Source organism: Hermetia illucens, chromosome 1, assembly GCF_905115235.1.
Source record: "Hermetia illucens chromosome 1, iHerIll2.2.curated.20191125, whole genome shotgun sequence".
NCBI classification, from domain to species: domain Eukaryota; kingdom Metazoa; phylum Arthropoda; class Insecta; order Diptera; family Stratiomyidae; genus Hermetia; species Hermetia illucens.
Window position 1 is genome coordinate 181,208,752 of NC_051849.1, and position 21,406 is coordinate 181,230,157.

Below are 21,406 nucleotides of genomic sequence, written 5' to 3' on the forward strand. Positions count from 1 at the left end.
AATATACGCAGCGCTCACGCTTCCTTATGATGAGTACGACGAAGGCATCAAAGCGTGGAATCCACTCACGATAGAGAAACTCAGCAAATGACTGTGATGTACTGTCCTTCAGAGGGTCAGGGTCACAGTGTGAATCGATCAATAATCATGAGGCAATACTTTAGGTGGTCAAAGGGTAGTATAGGCCCCAGGGAGAAACGTGGATTGGTACCCACGATGGAGCATAAAACCTGGGGAACGCCTGCTGAACCAACACCAACAGCTCTACTAATAAACGCTGAGAGAGTTAACATTGGAGCTATCCACAGCACAGCCCTCTGCAACACCTACAAGGGAGAAATGGATGCCGCAATAACCGCAATCAACAGAGATCCTGGAGAAGAAAGAATCAACAAATGATCTTCGCAATCACATGAAGAAGGTTACCATATCATGCGCCTACAAACATACTTGGCCTCAGCCGCAAAAAGAGTCGGAACGGCTGGTTTCACGATGAATGTAAACTAGCAACGGAACGGAAGAATGCCGCATACCGAGTAATGTTGCATTCTCAAAGAACATGGGCACGCGCAGAGACTTATCATGAACTCCGGCGAGGGTAGAAGCGACTTCACAGACAGAAAAAAGAAGCCTCGCAGAACCAACAAGTCTATGAACTAAAAAAGTCAAGGAGCAACCGCACCAGGCCAACAAGTTTTACGAACAAGTCAGCAGGATGAAGACTTACACACCACGATGCTCATCCTGCCGAGACAAAGAGGGAAATTTGATTTCCGACAGAATGGGCATTCGAGCGATGGGTTGAGTACTTTGATGAACTACTCGACAACCAGAACATTGACGATTTGGAGGTCCCGCCAACTGAAGACGACGGACAAATACCGTCACCACTAACTTTAGGAGAAACAATCCGCGCAATTCATCGGCTAAAAAATCATAAGTCGCCAGGAGCCGATGGAATTACAGCCGAATTGGTTAAATATGGAGGCGACCAGCTACACCAAGTGGTTCATCAATTTGTGCTCAAGGTATGGGACAGCGAATCAATGCCTGACGATTGGCAACGCGGCATTATCTGTCTCATATATAAAAAGGGAGATATCACACAGTGCAGCAATTATATACGTTTCTGAGTACCATCTATAAGATATTATCCTCTATCTTGCTAGCCCGGATAGCCCTATACGTCCAGAACATCATTGGCCCATACCAAAGAGGCTTCACTCCAGGCAAATCAGCAACAGATCAGATTTTCTCTGTGCGGCAAGCGATGGAAGAACTGTTAGAGCCGCCTATGATAGCATAGCCAGGATAAAACTGTGACTATGACCAATGCGCGCGGCCAGATAAAGAGAGAGCACCGATGATAACGGACTGCGGATTATTCAGCTAGCAGTATCGCACCAAATGGTTGTTGGAAGTACCTGGTTTGTGCGGAAAGCCGTCCACAAACTTACGTGCGCCCCTCCAGACGGGACCACTTTCCACCAAATTGACCACATGTTGATTGCCTTGATGAATGAACATACAGGGGGGCCAATATAGACTCGGATCAGCATCTCGTTAGCATAATGCTCTGAGCTCGAATTACAATACCACCTACAATTCGCTCTGACAATCAGGTGAGAGTGAATACTGAAGCCATTCACAACAAAGTCGTCCGCAACACCTAGAAGGGGGAAATGGATGCCGCGATAAACGCAGCTAACAGATGTCCTGCAGATGAAGCATCAACAAATGATCTTCACAATCACTTGAAGAACGTTATCATTAATACGGCCACAAACATACTTGGTCAAAGTGTGGGACAGCGAATCAATGGCTGACTCCTGGCAACGAAGCATTATCTGTCCTATACATAAAAAGGGAGGTATCACACAGTGCAGCAATTACAGAAGTATCACGTTGCTGAGTACCATCTATAAGATATTCTCCGCTATCTTGCTAGGCCGGATAGTCCCATACGCCCACATCATTGGTCCAGATCAGATTTTCTCTCTACGGCAAGCGATGGAAAAACTGTTGGAATATGGGGAACAGTTGCACCATCTGTTCATCGACTTTAAAGCCGCCTATGATAGTTGGTATCCCAACGAAATTAATAAGACTGACTAGGCTGACCCTGGCCAATGTGCGAGGCCAGGTAAAAGCAGCAGGATTCTCTCAAGACCATTCGATATCAACAACGGTCTACAACAAAGGGATGCCTTATCATGCGTCCACTTAAACCTGGCCCTCGAGAAAGTGATCCGTGATGTTGAGGTAAATGCAAGAGGTACGATCCTCTTTAAGTCCAGTTAGGTGTACTTAAAGGCCTATGTTGACGATATCGACATCATGGGAAGAACCACCCGAGACGTACAAACTGCCTTCATCCAGATCGAGCAGGCGGCTATCGGCGCGAAATTTCGGGCTGCACATCAATGAAGGCAAGACAAAGAACATGGTAGCAACGTCAGCACCGAAAACGAACCAGCCAACAACATCAAACCGCACTGGTCAAACAATAAGAATAAGGATAGGAGAATTCAACTATGAGACCGTTGATAATTTCTCCTATCTAGGGTGGAGGATCACAACCGATAACAGTTACGATGAAGAAATCCGCGCACGGTTGTTGTCAGCCAACAGAGCCTATTTCAGTTTACAAAAACTGTTCCGCTCGAAACGTCTCACCATAGGGTCAGAGCTCTTACTGTACAAGACAATGATCTTGCCAGTCCTCATGTATTCCTCGGAGGCTTGGGTCCTTAGCAAAAAAAATTGCCAATTCTTGGCCGCGTTTGAGAGAAGAATCCTCCGAAGAATTTTTGGCCCCCTACATGAGTATGGACGATTCCGTAGCCTACACAATGACGAAATCTATGAGCGATACCATGACCGTCCGGTTGTGGATAAAATCCGGCTCAATAGGTTACGGTGGGCGGGTCATTTAATCCGTATAGATGAGGATGATTCCACCCGGAAAGTCGATAAGGGCAATATCTATGCTAGAAAAAGAAGACGAGGCAGACCCTGCCTAAGATGGAGCGATGGCGTAGGTTAGGACGCCAGACAGCTTTTAGGGATATCGAATTGGTGGACCTCGGCGCAAAACCGGGAGGTCTGGAGTTCCTTATTAAGGCAGGCCTAGACCGGATACCGGCTGTTGCGTCGTTGATGATGATGATGGAGCATAAAACCTGGGGAACGCCCGCTGAACCAACACCAACAGCTCTAATAACAAATCCTATCTCCATCCCCACGTGGTGACCGCTGGAAAGGCGAGTCTCCCGCGCCTAAAACGGAAAAAATTATACCAATTGGTCCTCCAGGTTGGGGGTTGGGTAAGGCTGACAACCCTACACGGAAAACAACTTGTTACGAAGCCACAAGAGGAGCCTCGGACTTGGATGAACCCGGCAACGACAACGGAATGACGATGTGCGCTCCCTGTACAGAGATGAAGCTACCAAGCAACTAGCCGATACCCTGTCCCAATTTTTTCTTAGTATAAGGCCTGATTTGAATAAACTCCAGAGGCACTCAGCTTACGATCTAGAGTATCAAACCATCGTTGTTCTGGTCGGCCGTCTGGTCGTTTCTCATCGATTTCGATGCCTAGACTGATCTTAGCGGGTGAGTTCTCGTCAGCGCCAATTACATGTCCATAATATCGAAAACACCTCCTTCGTAATTTTTACACAATCCATGCAACCCTACATCGATAGCGGATGTCCTCATTAAGGATATGATCATGGTGTCTTACGCTCTCTGTCTCTATTAGGGCGAGGCGCCGTTCATTGTATTTGATAGTCGGTCAGCAGAACTGTAGAGGACGACAGGGCGAACGACGCTGATTGAAGAGAAATTTTGATTTACTATGTGAATATACGGTTATCAATGAATATCTTTTTTATGGAATCAGTCCCACTCACTCTGTATAATGGTAAAATTAACCTAAAACATTTTCGTATGAAACAAGAATCATATTTTTCTTCCAATATCCGCAATAATTCATTTCCTTTACGAATATTTATTCCTATGAAATTGTATAGCGGAGATAGCTACTATTGCGATGTTTCAAGGTTATAAGTTTGGTATCTTCGCTGTAAGGAAATGAAAAAAAATGGAAACCATCTTATCAATTTTCTTTACGCTCTGTTGGAAAGCAACGAAATTACGTTTCGATCGATATTAATACGAGCACAAGCACATCTAGTCACCTTGCAGTAAATTTCCATTCTCATAAATGCTGAGGAAGACAACAGAAAAGCAACCACGGTGTGGTCTATAAACAACGACCTCAGATTTTTTTTTTTCTTTCCTCTATATGATAAAACCCTCAAACAAGTAGATAGCATCTCAACACCAACAGTAAATATACTTGAGCCTTTGACCTTTGACCGATTTCAGCCTACATATTTGCCATTTTTCCTGCAGGATCACGGCGAGCCATATGAAAACATTAATTTTGCTATTAAGGTCGCAGCAAGAGAGGAGAAAAAAAGTTTTGATTGAAAAATTAAATAAAACCGTACTGGAAGCTAGACAGATACTAGGATTACATGTGCAAACTGTGTACGAGTAGAGAAGGTCGTCGGTGAAAATGAAGATGTACTGTTGCTGGAAATTCAAGGATGAGAGGATGTCGGTCAAGAGAGCATGAAGTAGAAGTAATAGCATCACGGAACCTTCGGTGAAATCAACGAAAAGCCTTGCTATGAAGGATGCCTGAATGTGTAGGAAGAAATGAGCATTTGGCTATGCCAACAAGATATACGGTTTCCAAGTACTTTCGCAATATTGAATTTCAGTTCAAGGACAAGGCAATATCCGGAGAAAATATACAGGCTGTGTGAATATTAGCCAGATTACGTGAAGTAATCAACATTAAGATTGTGGTCATTTTAGTTTTATCATCACAATTAAGAGGAGACTTTCTCAAGTATGCACATGGGAAGAACAATGTTTACTACAGAAGCTGGCAATTAGCGTTGATGATGTTTGGCATTTTATTACGAAAGTGATGGAGAAATCAACTCCATTACGGTGGATTGGTGCGTATCCAAAACCTATGTGTACTTATACCATTTACACTTTCGAGTCCATTGCCTAGAATATACATTTCACAATGTGTAAAAGAGCAATAAGTTTCCAACTGACATTTGAAGCCCCTCACCTGTGCTGGAGGCAAGTCATCACATCTACAAATAATTTGCGGGCAAGGTCGTCAATCTATGATTGCCTTTTTATCGAAAACAGAGAATAATAATTGCTAAGATAACATCCATTAGGCACAAGCGACAAAAACAAAATCAAATTAACAATCGAAATGCTTTAGGAATGTTTATATTGAAAGTGAAAGATACATGAATCTTGTACGCATGACACACTCGTCGGCGAAAAAAAACAACAAGAGGAGATAATGGCAGCAATCTGATTCACCACTCCTCCATCCATCTAGCTCTCCGGGTACCGGTTGTATGTTGAATGCCATCCCAGATGATATGTCGGGTAATATCTGTCCAAAGTGCGATATTTCAGGCAGGCGGCGGGACTGTGGTGGTGTTATCTAACAATGTTCATGCGTATGTTCCACGCTTACATGTGTCTACCCGTCGCTCAGCAGGAGACCTCTAAAATGCAATTTAACATCTTTGAAATTCAAGGAAAATTGAAAATACAGACTCAGAGATGGTAGATACTTTGTGCATGACCTGACCTAGCACGACCGCGGTTTGAAATTTCTAGCAATTCCACATTTGGATGTGGTAATATTTGTCCAACTGTTGAAATTTTGCATTAATAACGAATGGTACTCGTTTATCTACATAAAAGATAAGTTTTTGGTACCAAACATATTTTATTCTGATACGTTGCATTTAGAAAAATTAAGGGTGGAGAATGTAATTTCAATATGTATATCAAAATGTGTTCCTAAGTTCTTTCGACGTGACTAGAAACATGAATTGCTTTGATAACAGACGCTAGAAAAGGAGCCATAAAGGATATAGCAGGTAGGAGGAATATTTAGTAAGTTCAACATATGTATTTTTCCGTAAACTCATGAAAATTTGCAACAATAATAATAATAATAAAAGATGGTGGCCATATTACAAATCAATACCTTTTTATGGAAGCTGTTGTCAAACAGATAAAGGACTCAAAGTGCAGGTTAAGGAATTTCATTTTAATTTTCAATACAAAAAAAAGCAAGTCGCTTCAGGTATGAAAGGTTTCGTGTATTTCTTTTATAAAGGCATTTGAGTGTGCATTTGTCCCATTAGTACCTAACACGTAATATATGCATATCTTATGCGAGAATATCCACGTTCGCGTAATATTGACATTCAAAGCCTTGAATTTGGAAAGAAGCGGCAACTTTGACTTATTACAACTTTGTTAGCATAAGTGCGATTTCCACCAAATTTGGTAGGATCATGCTCTATATTATGGCCATTGCTGCAGTTGATGTGGTTCTAGTATGAATTTAAGGGGGCTTTGCAGGCAATTACTAAAAATTGAACAGATATCCAAATGGAGTATTTCGGAGCCTAGGTACCATTTAGTGCCAGCCTCTTGATTTTTGTCAGATTTTTAGTTTCGGTAGTTTCTGAGAATGGGTCCGTTAAAGAAATGATCACTTACGACCCCCCGCACTCCCCAACTTTCCATCATATGTCAAAACTAGGACCGGCTTCGGAAGGTAATAACCAAGACCTATCATTTGATACCCCACAAGACTACATTTGGTGAAAAAAATGCTCACCCTTTTGCATGTATAGAAACCTCCCCCTAAAATTCGACATAGAAAGATGTAACTCACTTTATGCGTGAGCGTTTACAGTTCGAACCATTTCATCGAATTTGGTGTTAATCGCTATAACCATCTCTGAGAAAAATGCGTGTGGCAGACAGACAGACAGTAAACCGATTTTAACAAGGTTTTATACAAAATCTTAAAAATGCCTGGACCCCACTTTATGACTGTTTGTCCTATCGGCTTGTTACCACAGCGTGTAGGTATATCGTTCACTATTCAGGATTACGATATCGACTAAAGTAAAATCGCAGAAAACCTACATCTCCATGTTTTTCATATTGTCAAGAGGTCGTAATTCCAGATATTTTCTTGTCGCTTTCAACAACGTTTCCATCCAACGATAAGGATAGGTCGATTATCGCTCATTTTTCCTACAGAAACAGAACTAGATCGAGCCTATTGTAATCAACACAGTGGTCGGTATCAACAGTATGTTTTAACAGAAGTCTGACCCGATGGTTCTCGACGGAATATACTTTTAATGAGAGTGATGTTTACCACGAAGCCATATCTTAACGCAAGATTTTGGAGTTTATAGTTATCTGTTGGGAGCGAAACATCCTATATTGAAGTAAGTAATGTTGCTGCCTCGAATAACAGAAAACTTAACAACAAAAAATCCCTTCGTGAATGGGTTTCTCTTTCCATATATGGATCTTCTGCTGTAATGGTAATATCCGAGTTCTATTCTCTGCTCTCCAAATTTCACGGGGAACAGTTTATTATTGACGGTAGCCTAAAATAAATAGCTAGAGAATTGTTTCTCGAAAAAAAAAACTAGCGACGAGAATACACTTGATTGTAGTTCAATATTTTCAAATCAAGCACCCCCATCCCCTCATGACATCATGGTTGAGAACGCAACAATCGGTATACGGTCTAGGCCTGCCTTAGTAAGGAACTCCAAATATCCCAGTTTCGCGCAGAGGTCCACAAATTCAATATCCCTAAAAGCTGGCCTACGGGCCTACGTCATCGCCCTATCTGAGGCAGGGTCTGCCTCGCCCTTTTTTCTATCATATATATTACCCTTATAGACTGTCCGAGCGGGATCATCCTCACCTATACGAATTAGGTGACCCGCCTACTGCAACCTGTTCTCTTTTCTCTGGAACGCGGCCAAGAGTTCGCAATTTTTGTTACTAAGAACCCAAGCCTCCGAAGAATACATAAGGACTGGCAAGATCATAGTCTTGTACAGAAAGAGCTTTGACTCTAAGCTGAGACGTTTCGAACGGAACAGTTCTTGTAAGCTAAAATAGGCTCTGTTTGCTGCCAACAGCCATGCGCGGATTTCATCGTCGTAGCTGTTATTGGTTATGATTTGTGACACTAGATAGGAGAAATTATGGTGTCTCAAATTTGTAGTCTCCTATCTTTATTGTTCTTATCTGACCAGCGCCAATCGCCGCCTGTGCGATCAGGATGAAGGGTGTTTGTACATCTCGGGTTGTTCTTCCCATAATGTCAATATCATCAGCGTAGGCTAGTAGTTGGGTGGACTTGAGGAGGATGGTGCCCCTTGTGTTAATATTTGCATCGCGGATCACTTTTTCCAAAGTCAGATTAAAGAGGATGTATAGTGGGACATCCCCTTGTCTTAGATCGTTGTTGATACTGAATGGTCACGAGAATGAGCCTGCCATTTTTATCTAGCCTCGCACATTGGTTAGGGAGACCCTAGTTAGTCTTATCAGTTTCGTTGGAAAGAGGAAATGCTTTAAGGAAATCTGATCAGAAGGGGACGTACGGGACCCGTGAGTGAGTGCTTATATAATAGAATCGTGATGGGACGATTCAGAGGCTGTTCATCTCCGCAGATCACGTGTCCTACCCTCTTGCTGAAAATCATTCAGGGGTTATTCCCCCAGCAAGAGGAGAGCACCGACACATTCCAACCACCTCTGACAGCAATTCCGCCAGTCACCAGAGACGAAATGCTGGAGATCTGCGGTAAAATAGGAGACAATAAAGCGCTGGGCCTGGACGGAGTACCGAAGGCCCTTAAGCTTGCCGTGAAGTCCAGGCCGGACATGTTTGCTGAGTTGTTCGAAGCGTGCATGTCCGAGGGAATATTTCCAGCGGCATGGAAGCGGCAGAAGTTGGCACTTCTGCCTAAGCCCGGTAAAACTCCAGGTGAACCATTCTCATACCGACCTATACGTCTTTTGGGCACTGTGGAAAAAATGTTAGAGCGGGCAATCTATAATAGATTACTTCCGATTGTTGAGAGCCAAGGCGGCCTTTCAGATCGGCAGTATGAGTTCCGTAAAGCCAGATCAACCGAAGATGCAGACCGTTGCGTATTGTCCCAAAGAAAACCCCACTACTCGCTTTTATTCGAGAGGTAGACTCCTGCTCCAGAACCATTTTCAATTTTTTTTTTTTTCAGTGTAGAAAACGTCAGTATATCCTGACACGCATTCTTCTGGTTCGTTCCAGTTTTCTCTCCGTTTCAAGATAACATCATATCTTCTACCAAACAGATGTATGGGGATCTGAGAATCGGAAGGCATTGGGAAAACTAGATTCATTTCTCCCAATGACTCTTCCAATGCGTTGTGCCCTCCACGTCCATTGTTGAGCTGCTCTCATTGCAGTGCTCTGAATAAACAAATCCAAGGGCTGCAAATTGAGTAATGCATTCAGAGCTGCGCCTGATGTGGTGCTCATGGCACCAGTGATAGCCCGACACACAGCTCTTTACAGTGTGACTAGTTTACAGCGAAAACTCTTCTGTTTCACCTTAACCCACCACACTACGGATGCATAAGCGAACATCAGCCTAATGATAGCAACATATATCCACATTACTACCTGAGGCCTAACACCCCATGCCGCGGTAAAGGTCCGCCTACACAGCCCATAAGCTGTGGGAGCTTAGTATTATTAACAACCCAGTCTGGGACGACCGATGCCCGCGCCCACCGGACGCGTAAGCAACTAGGCAAATGTGCGACGTGCCTGTCATATGCGCCATCGGCTGGAAACAGTAACGGAGGAATACTCCGCCATTCCGCCCCCAGCTGACACCAAACTGAACGCGTGCTTTCTAAGCTCGGGGTCCCAAACGGGGCCCTTGTATGGTGGCTGTAGCGGCTTCCGGATGGCATCAGCTCTCACCAGAATGCGGGTGCAGACTACGAGCTCCCTAGGGGTGTGGACCGCTGCCTGCCCATGACGAGTTGGCGGAGACGACTTTAATTTGGTTATGGCCTCCCGTAATAGGTGGGACAATCCAGTCTATCCAATACCGTGTCTCTTGTCGAGGATCAGGTCGCCGGGGGTCGTAGGTTCTCCCCGTGCACCAACTCAGCAGGATTGGCAGCAAACTTCTCGCAGACGACTACGACGGCCAAGCCAAACGAAAGGCAAGACCTGTGACCATAATGGCTACCTACAGCTCCAACACCAACGTTCAACATACCAGCCGGTTTTTGATGGTTATCGCGCGACCACCAAAGCGCGGAGTCTACTTTTAACAGAGGCCCTCCACTAGCTTCGACGAAATAGGCAGAGCCAGGCTCTTCAGGCTTCGGGAACGCCACACATTTGCCTAGTTGCTTGCGTGTCCGGCGGACGGGCACATCTCTTGCCCCAGACAGGGCTGTCAAACGGATGCTTAGTATCGCTTGTCACAACCACATAGCTTGCCTTGCCTTTTATTAAGTGCACTTCGCAATCGAAAAAAGAGTGAGAGCTCAGTTAAGATTTTGCTTGTACCTAAATGCAATTTCCCCACACTTTCCATGAAAAAAGTAAGCGTGATTAAAATAAAATTCCTTTCGCAGATGCAGGATAAGTGTCGCTGCGAATTCCAGAGATATTTAAGATACTTATATTTTCGATAATGACTTGCTCATACGACGAACATATTCTCCCCGCCTCCTTCCTACTTTGGCTATAAGAGCCGTATATACTCTAAATTGAAAAGGCTGTCTTATCATTTTCGTGAAGATTATAACGAATTCATTTTACACGTTGTATGGAAATGTTGTTCATTTTCTCCGAACAGTGTTATGTCGAATTTTTCATCAATTTCTTATTTTATTTGGAAGGTATGGCTCAATCTAGCCGCTGAACAACCAGAACATCGTCGAGTTGGAGGTCCCGCCAACTGAAGACGACGGACGAATACTGCCACCACCAAGTTTAGGAGAAACAGTCCTTGCAATTCATCGGCTAAAAAATCGTAAGTCGCCAGGAACCAATGGAATTACAGCCGAATTGGTTAAATATGGAGGCGACCAGTTACACCAAGTGGTTCATCATCTTGTGCTCTAGGTATGGGACAGCGAATCAATGCCTGACGATTGGCAGCGAGGCATTATCTGTCTCATTCATAAAAAGGGAGATATCACACAGTGCAGCAATTATAGAGGTATCACGTTGCTGAGTACCATCTATAAAATATTCTCCGCTATCTTGCTAGGCCGGATAGCCCCATACGCCCAGAACATCATTGGCCCATACTAAAGAGGCTTCACTACAGGCAAATCAGCAACAGATCAGATTTTCTCTTTGTGGCAAGCGATGGAAAAACTGTTGGATTATGGACACCAGTTGCACCATCTCTTCATCGCCGCCTTTGATAGCATAGCCGCCTATGATAGCATAGCCAGGGCAAAACTGTACACGGCCATGAGCGAATCCGGTATCCCGACGAAATTGATAAGACTGACTAGGCTGACCCTGACCAATGTGCGAAGCCAGATAAAAGCAGCAGGATCACTCTCGAGACCATTCAACATCAACAACGGTCTACGACAAGAGGATGCCCTATCATGCGTCCACTTTAACCTGGCCCTCGAGAAAGTGATCCGCGATGCTGAGGTAAATGTAAGAGGTACGATCCTTTTTAAGTCCACCCAACTGCTGGCCTATGTTGACGATATAGACATCATGGGAAGAACCACCCGAGACGTATAAACTGCCTTCATCCAGATCGAGCAGGCGGCTATCGGGGCGAGATCTTGGGCTGCAAGACAAAATATATGGTGGCAACGTCAGCACCGAAGACGAATCAACCAACAACATCATACCGCACTGGTCAAACACGAAGAAGAATAAGGATAGGAAAATACAACTTTGAGACGGTTGACAATTTCTCCTATCTAGGGTCGAAAATCACAACCGATAACAGTTACGATGATGAAATTCGCGCACGGTTGTTGTCAGCTAACAGAGCCTATTTCAGCTTACAAAGACTGTTCCGCTCGAAACGTCTCACGATAGGGTCAAAGCTCTTACTGTACAAGACAATGATCTTTCCAGTCCTCATGTATTCCTCGGAGGCTTAGCAAGAAAAAAATTGCGAACTCTTGGCCGCGCTCGAGAGAAGAATCCTCCGAAGAATTTTTGGCCCCCTACATGAGGATGGACGATTCCGTAGCCTACACAATGACGAAATCTATGAGCGATACCATGACCGTCCGGTTGTGGATAAATAGGCTCAATAGGTTACGGTGGGCGGGTCACTTAATCCGTATGGATGAGGATGATCCCACCCGGAAAGTCTATAAGGGCAATATCTATGGCAGAAAAAGAAGACGAGGCAGACCCTGCCTAAGATGGAGCGATGGCGTAGGTCAGGACGCCAGACGGCTTTTAGAGATATCGAATTGGTGGACCTCGGCCCAAAACCGGGATGTCTGGAGTTCCTTATTAAGGCAGGCCTAGTCTGAATACCGGCTCTTGCGCCGTTTATGATGATGATGATGGCTCAATCACTTGAAGGTCACTCTTCAATTTTTACACTATTTTTAACCCTAAACAAAGTCCCACAGTGCGTCGTGATTAACAGCCATTTCACTGTCACAAATTCCAATAAACGTGCTCAACACGACGTTCCATACACAACGCCCCGCACAGAGTTCAATAAAAATTAAAGTCAATTTGTGACGCCAAACCGCAACAGATCACATCCATTTGCATACCATAACAAGATAGCAGATTTACAATTGCTGTAAATGAATTTGAACAACGTAATATCGTAAGAGTTGAGCGGTAAATGAATGAATGAATTTAGATGAAGATCTAGCTCGAAATAGGTGCATACAAGGCAATGAAATGCTTTGATCCGTATATTTGCAACAAACAACATGGTTGCTCTTCTGCTCGTTATGGTTAAGTTATTTTGTGTAAGAGACCGCGAATCATCATTGGAGTCATTTTCCAATACAACCTAATCAAAAATGATTATAATAATCGTTTTGGAAGTTCCCGATGAGTGCCAAAAACCTCGTTCATTTAATATTACAACCATGATTTTGATCAGTTCCAAACCAAGCTTTTGGTATCACTGCCCATTTGGTTGCGGCTAACTATCTTTGTTACTACTACTTAGCAGAGAGCGAGTAATCATACTTAATGAAATATCATTAAGAATGTAATTATATATGTAAATCCAACTATCATAGATTCCTTCCAAAAAAATGAGGAAGTGCTTACTGTCATACATCTGATAATTGACGTCATTGACGAGTTACGATGAAGGATACGAGGGTCGAAGCGAGGGTCCAAAACTAAAAATTAAGCACGTGTGATTTCCAAGAACTATTCAACTTGAAAATGAAAATTGGAGAAATATTCTGTGATGTTCTCATAATTATAGTAAAGTCCATCATGTATAAAAACATCAAAGCATCGATTCAGCTAACTCTAAAAATAGTATTTTCGTTAATCGCCCTAACTACACCCAAGCAGCACGTTTTCTTAGTAGCGGAAAGGATACTATGAACAATAAGGTTGAATAATCAGAAACAGGGCAAATGTCATCCTTGTATAACATGAGCAAGAGTGGGAAGTGAAGGATGGACATCACGGGACCAGAAAAATCATACTTCGAGGGTCCTGACATATCCGCAGTTGTGCTACTTCTCGGCTTCTCCGGATTGAAGTTAATGGACACTTTCAAAGGAACTTTGATCGAAAATTTTTTGGGAATTACCATCGGGTGGAACTCCTGCTGAGCCGATTTAAGTTCTACCTGTGAGTTTATTTTCGATTTTTTTTTGCATTGTTAGTAACTGAATTGAATTGGCAACGAGTTTATATCAAATTTTTGCGGGGGTTGATGTAATGTCAATCGAGGCGTTAAATATATGGTCATATAAATTCAGAAAAGAACTAGGTATTGTTCCTTAGACTCTAATTTTTTTTGTTTTCCTTCCGCATATAATTGTTTCGGAGACCACGTCCTTCATCAGTGCTAGTACCTAATCCTAATAAGATCCTAGAGACGTGACCGTCGTGTCTGTGTTTTGCGAAGGAGCGTATATCTTCGAGCCGCTTCGGTCACGCTGCTCCCAGGGCAGAGGTGAGGCAACACCTGATGAGTTGCCTCTGCCCTGGTACGAAACCGTAGCCGTCTTCGTCCCTCCTTTACTTTTTGAACCTTGGATGTCAAACTCAAAAAGAGGAGTCCATGGACCATAAAGAGTGAGAGCAAGTTGCTCGCCATTTGGTCCGGTCCGGCATCAATCCCTAAAAGGAATTGTCTGGCTCCGGCCAAGGTTTGGTCCGAACTATGGGCGGCTTTACGCTGAATATAATTCGGACCCTTGTTGTGTTTTACGAATTATAAAAGGGAGCGTACAATACCTGCGAGCCGCTTTGGTCACGCTGCTCTCAGAGCAGCGATGAGGTAGCGTCTGATGAGTTGCTTCTGTCCTGGTACGAAGCCGTTGCCGTCTTCGTCCCTCTTTTCGGTATAAGAAATTTGCGAAGGACCAGCTGATGGCAATAACAATGACAATGATGACAGACACCTCCGGATAACATATGCCCAGAAGAAAGTAACATTCGCACCTCAAACACTCGCATGAGCAACCCAGGAACTTTAACTCTAAAGCCAAGCGCAAGTTGAGACGCACCTTGGTGAGGTAGCGTGGCTTCAAATGACGTTTTTGCGAAACGGAAAAATTTATACAACAGCGAATATTCGCACCCAGGGTAACATGGCGCCGCTTGAGACCGTTCGTGAGATGCGAATACAAATTTTTTTTCACCGAATATAGTCATTTGGGGAATCAAATGAAAGGTATCGATTAGTACTTTTCGAAACTGATTAGTTTGACACTGGTTGCAAAAGGTAGGAATGCCGGGGTCCAAAAGGTGTCAAAACTCCATAATTTGAAAAAAAAAAAAATATGGTGGTCCACACGCACGGTATTGGCCTGTGAGTATGTATTCAAACACTACTTAAATTTTTGAGCTAGCAACCTGCAAATTTTGAAACTTTATTGCTACCGAAACATCAACAACGCTTCAAATAGGGACTGACCACACGCTGAAGAACTTTGGATGCAACTATCGAAAACAGAATATGATTGGTTTTTGGAATGTGCACACGCTCCTCGACAAAGGTAGCGAGGATTCTCAACATGCACGCTTTCTCCAACCCGAGCGGAAATCCCACTGATATAAGATGGACGTTCTGAAACTAATTCAAATAAAATGGTGCGACTCTGGAGAGTACTCCTCTCCCTCTTGCGACAATGTGCTTTTGTACTCTAGAAAGCCCAGTGGTAGCAGACGAGAATCCGGTGTCGGGTTGTTTCTAACGGCTACCTCATAGCGCGCTCTCTCCACTTTAGAGCCGGTTTCTGACAGACTTCTGACTGCAAGATTCTTGTCCAGTTTGAAGAGCATCACAATTGTATAGTACTATGCACCTATGAAGACCTCCGATGTAGTGAAGAAGGATGATTTCTACGAGCAATTACACGCAGTTCAGGAAAGGCTTCCTAAAGGTGACATTTTGACCAAGATGGGTTCTGACAACACCTTGCTCGGATATGTGATGGCAAAGCCTGGTCTTGGCGACTGTAACTATAATGGTGGGAGGTCTGTGGATTTCTGTAACTTTCACCACCTGGTCATTGGTGGCCCCATGTTTGAGCACAGAGATTGCCATAAGGTTAGTTGGGTTTCAACTGACCGACACCGTACGAGCAATTAGGTCGACAACTTTGCGATCAGCAATAGGAGATTTAGGAGTTGTCTCCTGAATGTGGATAACAAGGGACATCTGCCTCGAAAGAGATCACCATCTCATGGTCGCTTACGTTTGCTTGTGTGTTGCGGCCGCCAATTCTTGTAGTGTTGGAGAGCTGCGACCCCCTCAAATTCCCCCCTCTCCCTCCACTTTTTGGTCAAGAAATCAGACATCGATTCAACGCACAGGATTTTGGATGCCATGATTTGCCGATGAATCAGCTTGCGCAAATTCTGTCCACGCCAGGGAGTTAGACGAAAATGCACTGTGGAATAAATCTGCCCGTGAACTCCTCAATTCTAAGTTCGGTGAGGGCAAATGCTGCAAAATATTCAGGACGCCCGCCAATTGGAAATGGTTCGCCTTCCAGTGGCAGTCTTGCTCCTCCGCAGGCAGGGCAGCGCTGCAACGATCGGAACTGGATCACAGCTGGCGATTCTGCATCGGAGAATCTTCCGAACTGCCTGCCGGATCAGCTTACGTCCATTCCGCCGACGTCTGCAGTCGAGTCTACCCTGGTGCAAAGCAAACAGTTCAACACCTAGTGATACCAGCTCCGGAACAACAGAACGCACAAACAGCAGCAACAAGTTGCTTTAGCACAACAGCAGCGAGTCGTACTGCTCTACAACAAAAGCAACAATAATACCAACATCATCAGCAAAAGTAGCAAATACAGGATTGCGCCGAACGTTTTCGTGGCGATTCGTTTTGGCAGACATTAGCATCCCCATTTTAGGTGTAGAGTTTCTGTGTCACTATGGACTGTTGGTGATCCTTCAGAATAGAGCAAAGATCGCGCAACCTCTATAAAGTCGTCTGGAAAAATTTCCACCTGCGAAAACGACAAACTTTCCATTGTTTTCGAGGACATTGCCGACCATCGCATTCGCGGACTCCTCCGAAAGTATCGCAACATCACTATTTTCTCCCAACCGGTTAAGCACGATGTACAGTACCACATCAACACGACCGGCTCCCTGATCTTTTCAAAGGTGGGACCTTATCAGCTCAGAAGTTAGCTGTTGCAAAGAAAGAGTTCGATGTGCCGCCACAGCTTTAAGGGAAGCAGGCTCTCTGTATGCGAAAGGGGGAGCAACAATTTTTTTTCGCTGGATATGATCTTGTGGAAAATTACTTTAATTCTGATATTGCGTGAAGCGCAGGGGAGTGAGGACTCAAAATGTGCACCCCAAAAGGTGAAACAGGTTTCGTTAAAAGAACCTATCCAACCGAACAGCCTTTCCTCCTTTTGGTAGCGGGATCGACTCATCTAGATTGGATTCGCTACTTTTCTCGGTGATAGGCTTGGGCCAGATTGAATTAAAAAGCTATCAAATCACCATCTAATGTATCAAGCTGTCGCTATTTTAGCCAACTTTTGGCTTATTTCTTGTCTCCCTCGGTGAAGACCTGCTGATCCTATTTTGCTGGAACGGTAAACGGTCACGCAAATTGTCTAAAACGTCGAAAACACAATATTACTGTGGAAAATGTAGTCTGCATTTATGTAGTTCCACTGCCAAAAAATGTTTTTATGATCTTCATCACCGTGACCAATAATGAACACAATTTTTGTATTAATTTCTTGCAAATTTCATTGTTTTTTTCTTCATTAAAATCCAATTTTGCATACCATAACAAGTTTTACGTTTTTTTAACCTAAACTGGTATAGTGTCTCACAGGACCTCTCCTCACAGGTTCTACTCACCTGCCAGATAAAATAATTGGTAAAAGTGGTTGGTGATGATTTTTTTGCATTTAAATAGTCAAATCAAAGTTAGAGAAAAATTTCCTTGAAAAAATATTCACGCGTTCCATTTTGCCGGTTAGAGGGTTAAGAAGGGGCGACAATTGCATTGCTGGCTGCACCATACAGTGGGGCTCACTCTCCCAAGATGGTTGACTGGTGGATCGTCCCAATGAAACTTTGCACAGACCAGTCGAGGAAGTTCAAGTGTCTCAAGAAATTTCAGGAGTAAATATTCTTTCATACCTGCAGTGTTCAGCTTGCGATTTCCCGACCTTCTCATGTAGCTTTTCATAGTGGTCTATGGTGTCAAATAAAAAGGATGTGCCGAAAGATATTAAGAACCATTTATAAGACCAACACCACAGGGTCAACTAAACCATGGCAGCCATAGAAGTGTTCGCTCGAGTAAACACATAATCTCTGACTCAATTCTTTTCGAATACGCACCATCTTCCCCCCATCTAACCGCACCAGGTTTCTTCTAAAAGGATCATTTGAAAGCAAGGATGTAATCTAATCGTCCAAGACTACGAAAAGGTGGAAGCACGACGAAATCTCCGGAACAATTCGAAAATTTAGAAAGGCTCGAAAAGTGTACTTTGCTTGCAGTCGCTTCTAGCCATCAAATGGAGTCCACCAAGCAAGAAATTCGTCATACTTTACGTTTTTACTACCTCAGAGATAAAAATGCAAGGAAGGCGGCCGAAAAAATTTGTAAAGTTTATGGGCCCGTTCTGGTGTAGTGGATGTCCAAGGTACACTCCGTACTGGTAGGCCAATCGTCGTAGAAACCGATAAAATCGTCAAAATCATCCAAGTAGACCGGCATGTGAGAACTCGCTCGATTGGCCAGGAACTGGGCATAGACCATAAAACCGTTTGGAACCATTTGCAGAAGATTGGATTCCAAAAAAAGTTGGATGTTTGGTTGCCACAAGAGTTGACGCAAAAAAATCTCTTGGACCGAATCAACGCCTGCGATGCACAGCTGAAACGGAACGAATTCGACCCATTTTCGAAGCAGATGGTGACGACAACCTCAAGCGAAAAAGATCGTGGTCGAAGCGCGGCAAGCCGACTCAAACCATCGCCAAGTCCGGATTGAGGGTCAGGAAGGTTTTGCTGTGTGTTTGGTGGGATTGGGAGCGAATCATCTACTATGAACTGCTCAACTATGGCCAGAGCCTCAATTCGGTCCTCTACTGTGAGCAACTCGACCGTTTGAAGCACACGATTGACCAGAAACGGCCAGAATTGGTCAATAGGAATGGTGTTGTGTTTCACCAGGACAACGCTCGGCATCACCCATCTTTGATCACCCGCCAAAAGCTACAGGAGCTCGGATGCGATGTCCTATCGCATCTACCGTATAGTCTGGACCTGGTACCAAGTGATTACCATCTCTTCCGATCCATACAAAACGCTCTTGGTGCTACTAAGTTGGCCTCAAAAGAGGCTTGCGAAAACTGGCTGTCTGAGTTTTTTGCGGATAATTCTAAGTATGTTAAATGAAGCGTCAAATTTCGATCACAAATATGACATTTCTTTTTCCCCAACACAATACTTCATTTATAACTTTTAATAAATTTTCTACCTTGACTAGTGATTCCAATTTTTTTGAGAGTCATGTAGTGAGTGATTCACCCTCCTTTGCAATTATGAGTACATTATGGATGACCCTATTTCTCACAGCACGCAATGTAGCCATTTGACCGACTACTTTACATTTGCACTCCGATTTCTGATTCTTTTGCGATAAAGCTGGTTATTCGCGTACCCAGTCGTGTTGCATTCGTCATAACACGGAGCATTGAACTCTCGTTTAATAATGAACTTTGATGTGATGAAGCGCTAAAATACGCGTCTTCTGTGGACAGTCTGGTGTCACAGCGGCCACCCTTATCGCCCTTATCGGCCTTACAATGTTAGCAAGTAGTAAAATTACAGGCTTATCAGTGATTGCATTTTCGCTACATTCTTCATTAAACAAAGATCTTTCATTGCTTGGCGGCGTTGATAGGAAGTAATTCGAATCTTTCTGGTCTTCCGCCTAAGATAATGAGTTAGTTGGTTACAATATACTAATGAGATGCCGTGGAGATGAGCACACATATCTGCGTCTGCTCTACAACCACGTACTCTACATTGCCAAGTGGAAAAACCTTCTTGGGCTTCGAAGCGCTGCTTTAATGGGCAACTACTAATCGCCGCATCTGAGCTCCAGCTTGCCTCCAGATAACCAAGAGCCAGGGTAAAAGCCTATCCCAAACAAACACACAAAGCCAACGAGCGGGAAGCTGCATACGTGGCCAAATCTAGCCTTGAAAGGGGTTCATTATCCGCCTCCTGTCCCCAGGAGGGTGAGCCGGCTTTCGGCTTAGCATGGGAAAACGTAAAGGTAAAGGCGAAGCGACAAAGGCTGCGTATGACGTCAATCATCTCCAAGAGGACGCAGAAAGCAATGACATTTTCATATATACATAAAATATGCTATGCCGGAAAACAGACTCCGATGACGAGGGCATGGAACATCACATCGCGATACGGTTCTGTTTCCTCTTCGCTGCTTTCTCGCATTGTGCTTATGAAAATTGCTGTAGGAATTCGCAGAGGCACCCAAGTTGTGGGGGAGGGCGGAGGAAAGTTGTGAAAGTCAAGAATGAATGGAGAGGAAGCGAAAAGTAACCAAAAATATAACACAACGGCAATCGGAGCAGCAGGGAACAAGAAGAGCATCCAATTTGCGGGATGACTTCTTTCTAGAAGGCTTTTTCCCGGTATCGATTTTTTCTGGGAAAGTTTAGCCAGCATGAGGCACATGCAGAGCACGATCTGCTCGGGTACGCAGCGAATGTTCGAAATTAAAATACGCGGCCCGTGTCAGCGTCAAGTGACATAGTTTGAGGGACAACATCTATAGCATCGGCTCAAGGATGACGAACGAGTCAATTGCGAGATGCCAGGACGAGCGAGCACGAGAAAAGCCACGGCGACGGGCACCTGAAGCGAGTCAAGTGCAATTTAGTCACTTCATTCAGACTCCCGTCCCCAGCACTGTCCTCAGCCTCCCCGCTCCACTACAACCCATGTGAGGTTTAATTTCGGAGGACTCGTGCACGGAATAGTTGGTGACGATGCAAGGTCTTTGTCACTGTCGCCTCTGTCTGTCCATGGACTTTTTGCTCTTCTTTGGAGCTTATTCATCACAGAGGCCTGTCCTTGGAATCACTCTGTCGTCTTTGTTATTTTCCGAGCTGTCTTGGCGAGAATAAGGACGATGTCTCTTGTTTCACTGTGACTCTCGGAATTTTCCATTGTCTTGTCACTCCCACGGAGTGGAAACCTTGGGAGCCTCCCAACTGAAGCGTTTAATCACTACATGTAATTCTATGATAATTAGTGTAATTAGACGGAGCAAAACCACTTGATGGAAAACACAATTGTTTACCTCTCGCCACAGCCTTTCCTTGGTGACTCCGCTATCCCACTTGTGGCAATTCACTGCTTCCCTGCAACTATTCCAAATACACCATGAAAAGATTTTCCTCCTGGCGGACCCTAATTTTCTCGTTTTCTTGACGCCGAACCGAACTGCGAGCCACTTTCCAATTTCACCTGTGATTTCACGACAATCTCGCGACACAAGGTCTTATGCAAGCGGCGCTGGTAGGCGCATTTACGGTTTTCACGCGTCCACGGGCTTTGTTTATTTTCGCACTGCCGCCCCCGAGTTCGCACTACTCCAAAACAAGTTTTCTGCACGCACCGAGCACACGAGACACGACACACCTCGGCCAGAGACCAATTTCACATCTAAACGCGTTCAACTTGTCAACTCAACTGATGAAT

General features: G+C 44.2%; 1 protein-coding gene across 2 annotated transcripts in view; it reads right to left on the bottom strand.

The window, feature by feature from the left end:
• LOC119646257 (ubiquitin-conjugating enzyme E2Q-like protein 1) overlaps positions 1 to 21,406 on the bottom strand; it is a 142,902-nt gene extending 121,496 nt beyond the window's left edge. The window contains exon 1 of one of the 2 annotated variants that reach the window (XM_038046658.1): positions 21,006 to 21,406. The gene's annotated coding sequence lies outside the window, so the exon portion shown is untranslated. The remainder of the gene's footprint in view (positions 1 to 21,005) is intronic. The other variant, XM_038046660.1, reaches the window with a different exon arrangement.